This window comes from Electrona antarctica (assembly GCF_951216825.1).
Source record: "Electrona antarctica genome assembly, chromosome: 7".
Lineage (NCBI taxonomy): Eukaryota > Metazoa > Chordata > Actinopteri > Myctophiformes > Myctophidae > Electrona > Electrona antarctica.
In genome coordinates this window covers 4,420,715-4,432,169 of record NC_136812.1, presented here as the reverse complement: position 1 = coordinate 4,432,169, position 11,455 = coordinate 4,420,715, and positions in this window count along the sequence as shown.

The following is an 11,455-nucleotide window of genomic DNA, read 5'->3' as shown; positions in this document are numbered from 1 at the left end:
TTGGCTGAGCACGTAATGTGATGATGTATGATGAAAAGAGCGCCCCTCACTTCACACAAGTGTGATTTTTGAGGGGCCACAGCTTTTACTGTGTGAGTGTGTGTAAACAACACAAACTAATTAACATTAAATTTACATTGACAGGATTTTGAGTGTTTGTGTAAACACAAACTTTGTGTAACGCAAACATTAGACAAAGGTGAGTGACGCGAATTCTGATTGGCCGGAATGAGGTGATGTATGATGATGTATGATATTAGAGCGCCCCTCACTTCACACGGGTGTGATTTTTTAAGATCACATGCAATGTAAATATTGTAGATCAGTGGTTGAACCTTTTTCATATCAACGCCCATATTTGGCATTTGAGCCATGGATCACCATTCGATGGGATTTAGCCTCTCTGACCCAAAAATAAAGAATATGCCTCCACCAGGCCGAATGGATGGAGTGGACGCTAAGTTAGTTATTATTAAATATTAAGCAGGTAGTGGTCTTCCGTGACTTCCCGTCGGACTCACAGAGATGTCTTTGAAGTGAAATGATTACTATATTTACCCAGGGTATCTGGGCTAAGCTCAATAACTTGTTTCCAGCCAGGCCCTGCTCATAGAACATTTCATCGTAGTGGTTCAATGCCTTGTTCAAGGGCACTTCAGCGGTGGTAATTTTAACGTGTCGGACCGCAATCCGTTCGGCCACCGCTGTCACACACACGCACGCACATGCATTCACACGCACACACACGCACACGCACGCACACACACACACACACACACACACACACACACACACACACACACACGCACGACCCGTCAGCGGTAGTGCGGAGATGTTGCACAGACAACTGTGACCCAGTAGTAGACGTAGTCACTCACTTCTTCCCAACATGCATTGCACTACGCCAGCCAGACGCGGGAAATGGTCGCCTATGCTCCCCGTTTTTTCCTCCCCTACCCTATTTCTCCCCAGTGAGCGGTGGGACTGGGAGGGGCGTCTGGGCGGCTGTGGCGAAAACAGGATAAAGGAACAATCAGTAAAAACGGGGAAGCGTTTCAGTCCACTACGTTGATCTGGGAGAGTTTAAAATAGTCACTGTTCTACATGTTGATCTGGGAGAGTTTAGTCACTGTTCTGTATGTTGATCTGGAACTCGAGAGTTTAGGCAGGAAGGAGACGGAGAGCAGAGGACTGGGTCAAATACCACAACATGTCACTGAGTAAAGTCACATCACAGACGGTAAAAGGCAAAGCGGACCTCAAACGTGGACCACCATCAGAGTGGACCGATGCTGCGTCAGAGAAGGAACAGATCCAGGCAGCCATGCTGAAGCAGCCTGTGATAAAGTTACACAGAATAAGTATGTGTAGCCCAAACATTTAGACTCTCGTAGAGGTTTTTTTCGATTTTTTCAGAATCTAAAAAAACCTCTACGAGAGTCTAAATGTTTGGGCTAAAGTATGTGCATGTTTTCATGTCACTATTGTAGCCTACACTTTGATTTAATCTTCAACAGACAGCACATGTACACAAATGTTGTCGCTACTCGGTGGAGTAACTGAGTAATGCTTAAGTTCCTCCTAGGAGTCCTAGCACTAAACTCAAACTGTAGTTAATTGTCTCCACCAGGCCGAAGGCATGGGGAGAGTATGTTTTGCACTCCGTACATCTGTCCTTGTGTCTGTCTGTGGACAGCTAATCTCTGGCACTGTTGGCTTGATCGCAGCCAAACTCTGCACACATTGGCTGCGATCAAGCTGAAGCTCTGCTCCGAATATTTCACATGGCCCTGTTATAGCGCCACAAGGAGGCCAATTTTTGCAAAACACATTTTTTGACAGTACACCTACAGATTTTCGCAGGAGGAGCAGGAGTGCTCCGTTTTGAACAAATTGCCGCAGATGAACACATCGTGTGATTTCTGTGTAATGTTGCACGCACATTCCCACTAGGCAGAGGAAGAAATGCCACTTGAAACTTCTCAAATCAGCCTCATGATGGCGCTATAACTGGCCTATTCCTGTTTTTACCTATAACTGCACCGATCGGTGTAAACCTTTGCATGCACACTCCCTAGAGGCCAAGGAAAAACCTTTGTCCTGTATTGTTCACTCCCTAGAGGCCAAGGAAAAACCTTTGTCCTGTATTGTTCACTCCCTAGAGGCCAAGGAAAAACCTTTGTCCTGTATTGTTCACTCCCTAGAGGCCAAGGAAAAACCTTTGTCCTGTATTGTTCACATCTGCTCTTTATAGCGCCACCAGGAGGCTGTGTGTAAAACCTTTTTTTTTTATTACTCCTTCAAATTTGATAAAAAAATGTCACGCTAATCGGTACACATGATCTCTGTAGTCATGTGATCAACAAGGGTCTGTTTGATTTCTCATAATCTAGACTGACCATAAGTCATCTTTTCCCCCCGAACAAGTCCTCTTTTGGGGGTCTGGTTATAAATTCCTTCAAATGTCGGGTTTTACTCACAGACCATTAAAGCATGTGCAGTGAGGGTGGGGGGAGGAGGAATGCAGAGCGTGTGCTCGGACTATTCCAGCTGTCTACTCCTCCATTCAACGGTGTGTTACAGAGAGACACGCAGATATACATCTCCATACAACGGTGCTTTACCAGAGTTTGCTGTTAAATAAATAAATAGAGCTTGTGTAACCCGTGTCTCGTTAGAAACGAGATGATCAAGGATGCATGGACTAGATAAGCAGAAGATTCTAGATTTTCGTTGAGGGAGATGGTTGCTGTTTGTACACAGAATGAAGCACATCAAGACTCATTTAACTTTCAAAGGTAAGAGAATAGTTTTTTTCTTTGTTGTTTGTTTCTCAATACCTTTTAGTTTTATTTAGTTGCAAAACAAAATGGCTGAACTTGCAAATTTGACCCAAAAATAATAATGTATAAAGAAAATAAAAAATACTTGAATGATCAAAATTTGTTTTATCGTGACACTCTTTTATATTTTACTTCCTCTGGTTCCACTAAGCTGTAGCTAAATATTTCAGAATTGATGTGATTCTTGATTAATTACATATCCTGTGCTGATCTGTTTAGTCTTAGTTTGTTTTGTTTTGTTGTTCAATGTTAGAGCTATGTTAGGTAACCGTTGGTCTACTCACTATGGAACCAGGCTCCTATTTTATTTATTTATATATATATGTTTATGTTTACCAACCTGAAACCCTTTAAATACCAGAAATAAATGTGTAACCAGACCTTATTGAAAAGCAAAATAAAACTCTGAATTAAATTCCAAATTATAAACACAAATTTGATATCAGTCTCTGAACAATGCAAACATTCAAATGAAACAATCAAATCAAAACTCAATTGAACAGTCAATCAAAACAATTCTTCTGTTTTCGTTGTTTTTGTATCTTTCAGTTTGTTCTGCTGGCAACAACTTGAATACTCAGTTCAGTTTGTGTGGCACTGGTTAGTGTACCACTCGCTGCTGTATCTCTATAGTTTAGTCTTTCAGTGTGAAAAGATGAGCGATGCAACAGTACTTGTCCTACCACCACTGTAGACAAGGGCACACTTTAACTATTTCTCCTTCTTTCAGGTTCAGGTGGATTTTCATGGGTAGCTCGCCAGTCTGCATGCTGCTGTATAGCACTCCAGGAAGGATGAGCAGGCTGCAGACGAATCCAGGATCCAACTAACAGTTCAACTCCAATAACAAAAAAACCCGGCCTTGAAAACAAAGCCAGAAGACTCATTAGCAGTCTTACTCAATATAACACCATGTAAAAATGTCCCTTTGTCTTCATGTTCTCAACAATGATACTGTATATTGTGATTAAACTGAAAGTATAACCAACCACATGTAGCTTATTCAATTACTGTTCACCTTATCAAAGTGAAACCATTACACTAAACACATGCCTCAAATATATAATTTCTTATAATACCATGCTTTTAAATGATTTACTGGTGGCAACTTATTTAAAATGGAGCCTTACCAAGGGGGATGCCTCAAAGAACAATGCTGGACTGCTCTTGCAGTAAATGGAAAATAAAGTGAAAAAACCGTTTTTCACTGAAGTAGTGTGTTCACAGATAGGAGAAAAAACGTTTTTTTTTGTATTTTTCCTCTTAAAGTGTCTTTCTTCATAAACCTTCTGGTTCTGTTCAATCAAAGTGATTTCTCAATCAAATATCTCTTAATCTTTTTAGAATGAAATGTTTTCACTCAGAAAATCCACAGCAGCTCTCCTCTGGCTGACACAGGAGAAAAAGAAAGCATGTCCCTCCACTTCCTTCTCTAGAAGGAAACAACAAGCTGCCTGATTGGCTAACTCAGCCAACTCACAGCAAGCAAAGTTCTTATTGGCTTACAAAACTCCCCATGTTTAGAGTGACTGCTGCTCCAACCAATCACACTCTATTATCTTTGAGTCTCATAAATTAACCCCTGAAATGCCAGTTCAGTTATTGTGCTGACACTGGGTTTAGATTATATGTTGGTTTGTTTGTTTCATCACATACTTAAGTCACTTTTAAATATGTTATCCTATTTATTTGTCACTGAAAGTAAATCATTTTAATGATACAGTTTGTTTATGTTTGCATCATTTAACCCTGGGTTACACTTGACTGCACGTTTAGGTCAGGAACCGATATTGACCGAAATTGAATTATTTGTATGGGTACCCGGTACCAACCATGTGTTCATTCGGTTCCTACTTGGAACCGAATTTCGGTACCCAATAACCATCCCGAAATACCAACACAACTTGCATGTTATTTTTAAAACATTTTGTTTCTCTCGTCATTCTCCATCCCAGATGTCTTTCCTGCCCAACTCAAACATGTCTACAGCAGAAATAGACATGTCAACCAACACCAGAGAATTCATACAGGAGAGAAGCCCTACGCCTGTGACCAGTGTGGGACTAGGTTCAGCCGGAGCAGTGAACTAAAACGTCACCAGAGACTTCATACAGGAGAGAAGCCCTACCACTGTGACCAGTGTGGGACTAGGTTCAGCGTGAGCAGTAATCTCAAACGTCACCAGAGAATTCATACAGAAGAGAAGCCCTACGCCTGTGACCAATGTGGGACTAGGTTCAGCACAAACCATGAGCTCAAAGTTCACCAGAGATTTAAGCCCTACCACTGTGACCAGTGTGGGACTAGGTTCAGCCATAGCAGTGAACTAAAACGTCACCAGAGAATTCATACAGGAGAGAAGCCCTACGCCTGTGACCAGTGTGGGACTAGGTTCAGCCGGAGCAGTGAACTAAAACGTCACCAGAGAATTCATACAGGAGAGAAGCCCTACCACTGTGACCAGTGTGGGTCCTGGTTCAGCACAAACGGTAATCTCACTATACACCAGAGAATTCATACAGGAGAGAAGCCCTACCACTGTGACCAGTGTGGGACTAGGTTCAGCCAGAGCAATAAACTAAAACGTCACCAGAGAATTCATACAGGAGAGAAGCCCTACCACTGTGACCAGTGTGGGACCTGGTTCAGCACAAGCGGTAATCTCACTAAACACCAGAGAATTCATACAGGAGAGAAGCCCTACACCTGTGACCAGTGTGGGACTAGGTTCAGCCAGAGCAGTAAACTAAAACGTCACCAGAGAATTCATACAGGAGAGAAGCCCTACCACTGTGACCAGTGTGGGACTAGGTTCAGCCATAGCAGTGAACTAAAATGTCACCAGAGAATTCATACAGGAGAGAAGCCCTACCACTGTGACCAGTGTGGGACCTGGTTCAGCACAAACGGTAATCTCACTATACACCAGAGAATTCATACAGGAGAGAAGCCCTACGCCTGCAGCATCACTCCCAATCTTCCGCCGTAGTCTGAAGACCCACCTTTTCAGACTCCATCATGGCCCATAGCAGTTATCCTACCCCCTTAGATAGCACTTTTTAGACTTAGATAGCATTTGAAACAGACTTATAGCATGGCATGTAGACAGCACAATAATGGCATTGTATGTAGTCATAGAACATCATAGTACATATGTATAGCATAGTATAGTATATATGTATAGTTAATATGTATAGTGTCATTATATAGATATGTTCTAGTTACGTTCTTAGCTTACGCATGTTTCTTGATAAATGCATTTTATATATGTGATGTATTCCCATACTTTTGTTCTTGCCTAATGTAAATCGCTCTGGATTAAGAGCGTCTGCTAAATGCCTAAATTGTAAATTGCCTGTGACCAGTGTGGGACTAGGTTCAGCCAGAGCAATAATCTCAAAATTCACCAGAGAATTCATACAGGAGAGAAGCCCTACGTCTGTGACCAGTGTGGGACTAGGTTCAGCCAGAGAGGTAGTCTCAAATATCATGAGAGAACTCATAGAGAGAAGACCAGCTACCACTGACTCTGTAGTTCTGTAGACTTCTCTGTAGTCTCACCTCAAACAACATCCCATCGTAGTAGTGGTGCACAGTGCACACTTAGGCCTGACTCACACCTTTACAACAACAGATTGATGTATGCTTGTTGTATGAGATGTATAACTGATGCAAGCTCGCAAAGCATTTCCAATGGAAGTCACATGGTTTGATACAACATTTTGGACTACATGCTGTTGTATGGCTTTCGGCTGTGTTTCAACTGCCCCCTCCCCCTCATACAACACAAATGTTGTGTCAAACCATGTGACTCCCATTGGAAATGCATTGGGGCAAGATGTATCACACCCTTTGTATACAACAAGCATACATCAATCTGTTGCAACCGTGTGAGTCACCCCTTAAATTGCAGTATTGGTACTTTTACTTAAGTAAAACAATTGAGTACTTTTTCCAACACTGCAACACGCGCGCACACACACACACACACACACACACACACACACACACACACACACACACACACACACACACACACACACACACACACACACACACACACACACACACACACACACACACATGGATGGATGGATGGATTCATAAATTATATTATCGGCGACTTGTTGGAGTTAATTCCCTCCTGGCCCCTTATTATTTCTGATCATGTAACTGGCATTAATACACAATTACACACACACACACACACACACACATACACACACTCCCCTCAATACATCTTCCCCCTGAAGAAGATCTCTTGGGCTTCGTACACACCTTTCGGACACACAGATCTGTCCGACCGACCACTGATTACATTTTTATGATTTGATGCCTCCATGTCCCACAATGCTTTGCGCGATTTGGGCGGTGCTACGATACATGGAAATAGATGCACATATGTTCAGTGTAGTTTTCTTAACTGCAGCAGCAGCTAGCATTAGTTTGTCGAGGCCGTTTTTCACACTCAAAGTTCACTTAGGCCACTTTCACACCTAAAGTTCGCTTAGAAGGTCCGGATCAAGGACCAAGAACCAAATATTTGCATTTTGATTTTGGTCCGTTTGGTGTTCACACTGGACTTTGTAAAGCGTACCAATATGTAAACAAATTACACGTGGACATGTTAAGCGAACCAAATAGTGAAAAAAAGAAAAGAGGTCATTTTACGACGGAGGGAAAAATAACATGAGGGGGTGCGGGAAATCACTGTCTACAATTTTTGGGCGCAACCTTCAGTCACACAGAGAGAAGAGAACAGCAACATGAATCATGATTGCAGCAACAACTTGAAATTGCATTAATTCTTAATAATTATTTTATTAGCCAAATAAGACAACAGATGAACAGAGGAGCAGGTGTTTGAACAATAATGTGCTTGCTGCTGGTGCATACAATTCACCAGAGACGTAGGCTATAGCCTACAACAAAGTATCCCCGAATCCCGATAAAAATGACTTTTCTTCCATGTGTGCAGTACTGTGCACCTTAACCTGATTCGATATAGGCCTATGTTATTTCTGCGCATCAAATCGACGGGCATTTCCATGTCATCTTATGGTTTAAACTTGAAGCCGTGCTGGTCAGTTAAGCTTCAAATCAGAACAGCTCCGCTGCAGTTGACCTATATCACGTCTTTTGCTATAGTGATGTAATCAATTAATCATTTAGGACCACCTGTGTAGCTTATTTAACATTTGCTCCATTGGCTCTTTATGCGTGCGGCCGTGCGCTAGAGCGAGACAGGATGATTTTAAATATTTCTGTCTGCGTCTCTCCCATAGAGCTATAAAATATATCGGGTCTCTCCCCCCACATGTGCGCGCGTCATAACTTTGCGTGGTGGCGGTGGCGCATGCTTAAAATAAACAGATCTACAAGCTTACATCGTGTACCATACCGTAAGTACCATTCGTGTCGATAACTTTTATATCTGTTATATTTGCGCATGTGAACCTCGTACGCTGCCATTACATTTCTACTCTAGGCTACTCATAGACATATATGCGTCTACTATTAAAATCAATAGTGATCCCCGTAAAAAAGACATGCTTTTAGAACTAATTATTAATGCAGCCTCACAACTGCCGAGGCCCGACGGCTATTTTGGCTATCGTCCTGTATTTCTGTATATAGAATAGAACTTAGTACCAGACTGAACTCACTCACTGGAGACAGCCGTGCGCAACTTGGACTCTCCAAGTTACGCACGGCCGTAGCCAAAAGAAGACATACAAACAAGCGATATAATAGTCTGTGTCACGTAACTCAGAAGACTACAGCCTAAACCCCACCCAGTGCTGTCAAGAACGGAAGTTCTCTCCTATTAGTTGGCGGTTAAAAACCACCCTTCTGTCCGATCTGAAGTCCCACCCTGTTCGTTGGCTGTTTTGACTACAAGGTGTCCGATGTGTTTGTTGTGCCCTCCGCCCCCACATCGGACAGGTTTGTCCGATCAAACGACGTGACTCCCATTGAAAATGAATTGGAGCAGCAATCAAATAGCAATCAGGCATCGCACACGGACCGAACATTTGTTCTTTAGGTGTGTACGCAGCCTTGGGCCTAGTTCACACCTACACAACAAATGTTTGGTCCGTGTGTGATGCCTGATTGCTTTTTGATTGCTGCTCCAATTCATTTTCAATGGGAGTCACATGGTTTGACCAAACATTTTTGTTTGATGAGGGGGGAGCAATCATTAATCAGCGATCCAACACAAATGTTTGATCAAACCATGTGACTCCCATTGGAAAAGCATTGTGCTGGCCCAAAAAAACAAAAAAACGACCAAACATTGCTTGATTGGTGTTTGGTACGTGTGAATGAGGCCTTGGAATTCTAGGCTACCACCCAAAGTACTCACTTGATTACCCGTTTTCTTCATTACATCATAACTTCCAGCGACAGCAGTGGATTAAAGTTAACCATGAAGATGATGAAACTTTGCTCGTTAAAGATGGAGTGCCATGATTTTTTTCCCCATCCTAGAACATGATCATCAGGTCTTATTGTTATATAAAAAATTGTACAGTATTTGTTAAAATGACGTTTTTATGTGGACATGCCCACATTAAGTATGCCTGGTTTGCCTGGTGGGTGGTGATCCACCTGAACTGAAGCCACAGCTGTTGTATGATAAAGGGGGAGTTTTTCTTTTCATTGGCACGTAACATGTTTGACTGTCAAGGTTTCAGCCTCCAGGAAGAAACCCTAAATAAAAAAGGAAGACACCATTGCACATAACAACAACACCAAGGGGTCTAATGAAGTACTGTCACCTCTTAAACACATGAAGTAATTATCCTTTTTACCTCCTTTTATGATGATTTCCTGTTTTTTTTTTATATAGAAGTGTATATTTGTACATCTAAATGTGATGATGAATTGAACATGGTGGACCCTGATGTAAGTGTAATGCTTTATTATGGTGTCGTCCACAGTTAACAGTCTCTGTATTGAGTTGTGCTTTTCGTTTGAAATGTACCCATTCTGCATACTGTTAATAAATACTTCAATCAATCAATCTACATCTCAGAGACTTATTGTAGGCTACTGCAATTTAAATTGAAAACTTTGATTTAATTATTATTATTACAGTGGTTTATGCTTGTTCTGTAACTAGGGACCAGATCCAAACTGTTCATTTGAGGGACAGAAGTATCGCTTGTGTGGGACAAGTGGGATGGGGGGACCCCGTCCCCCCATCCCACTTGTCCCACACAAGCGATACTGGAGTACCGGGTTAGCAACTTACTGCTTGAGTTGCTATTAAATGCCTTGATGTCATATTCGACCAGGTCTATTGGCTATCATTTATAAACTCATTTGGTGTCTCACATTTTGTTTTAAAATCATGCTTTATTTTTAATTTGATGCTATTTTAACAGGCTTAAAAACACATCTTGCAGGAAGAGACAATGAGAGAGAGCTTTACAACAGAAGGCCAACTATTAGGGGACTAACTATTAGGGCATTTTAACACTGATGCAATTGGCTGCCAGTCACAATGTGGGACAGGGTCTCAATGTGTGGGACGCCTGAAAAGTCTTGGAAATGAGGGACTGTCCCATGCAAAGAGGGACATCTGGACGGTCACCCTATCTGTAACCTGATCTATGTCAGATTATTATTTGTATTTTTTTTTCTTGTTTACTTGTGTGTAGGGTGCACTTCATTTAGTGAGGAGTGTCATATATTATTTGTAATTACCATTATACTGACACCTGTGGGTGCTTAACTGCATAACCACTAGAGGGCGATGCAAGCCAATGCATCTGTCATCACAGACCAGCGGTGAATAAATTATTACTAAAATAAATAAATTACTCCTCCAGATTCGGTCCAAAAATCCTGCAATATCTCTATAGTAATGTGCTCAAGACGGATCTGTCCCATATTTCATATTCCATCCTAATTGGCTATAATTGGCTTTCAAAGTTTGCAGGATTGGCCCGTTTGGAACAAAAAGCGTCAAATCATGAACGCAGCATGCAATTTACGTGAGAAGAGATGATATCTCCAATCACACTAAAACCTCTTTGAGAAAGGTGGTGGGAATTGTATAATGAACAGGAGGATGATGTCAGCTGTGATATGGTTTTGCAGAGTTCGTCTTCATCAATTGCACAGAATGACAATAGGCTCCCCCTGGAGAGATCTACCCAGGCACCACCCCATACTGGGGACCAACACATGGGCACCGGTCACGAGGACGTCCCACATTAAGAAAGACGCAGGAGTGCAAAGTGTTAGCCACATTAGTGGCACTGGCAGTGTGTGTGTAGACAGCACATATGCCTTCATCCCAAGGCCTTCATCTCTAAGTTAATGCAGTGCACAGATCAACCACTAGATGTGAGCAAACATGTCTTGTTTTGGAGGAACTTAAAAATAAAGTTACTTAAGTAAAAGTACCAATACTGCAATTTAGAAATACTCCGTTACAAGTAAAAGTACGGAATTCAAAATATAATTGAGTGAAACTGTGAAAGTACACAAATGTATTGGCATCAAAATGTAGCCTACTTTATACGCAAAAGTACTAATTATTCTGAATGTCCCATTTCAAGTTTTAAAATGTATAAACATCTTGAAAACTTCATGAAAAA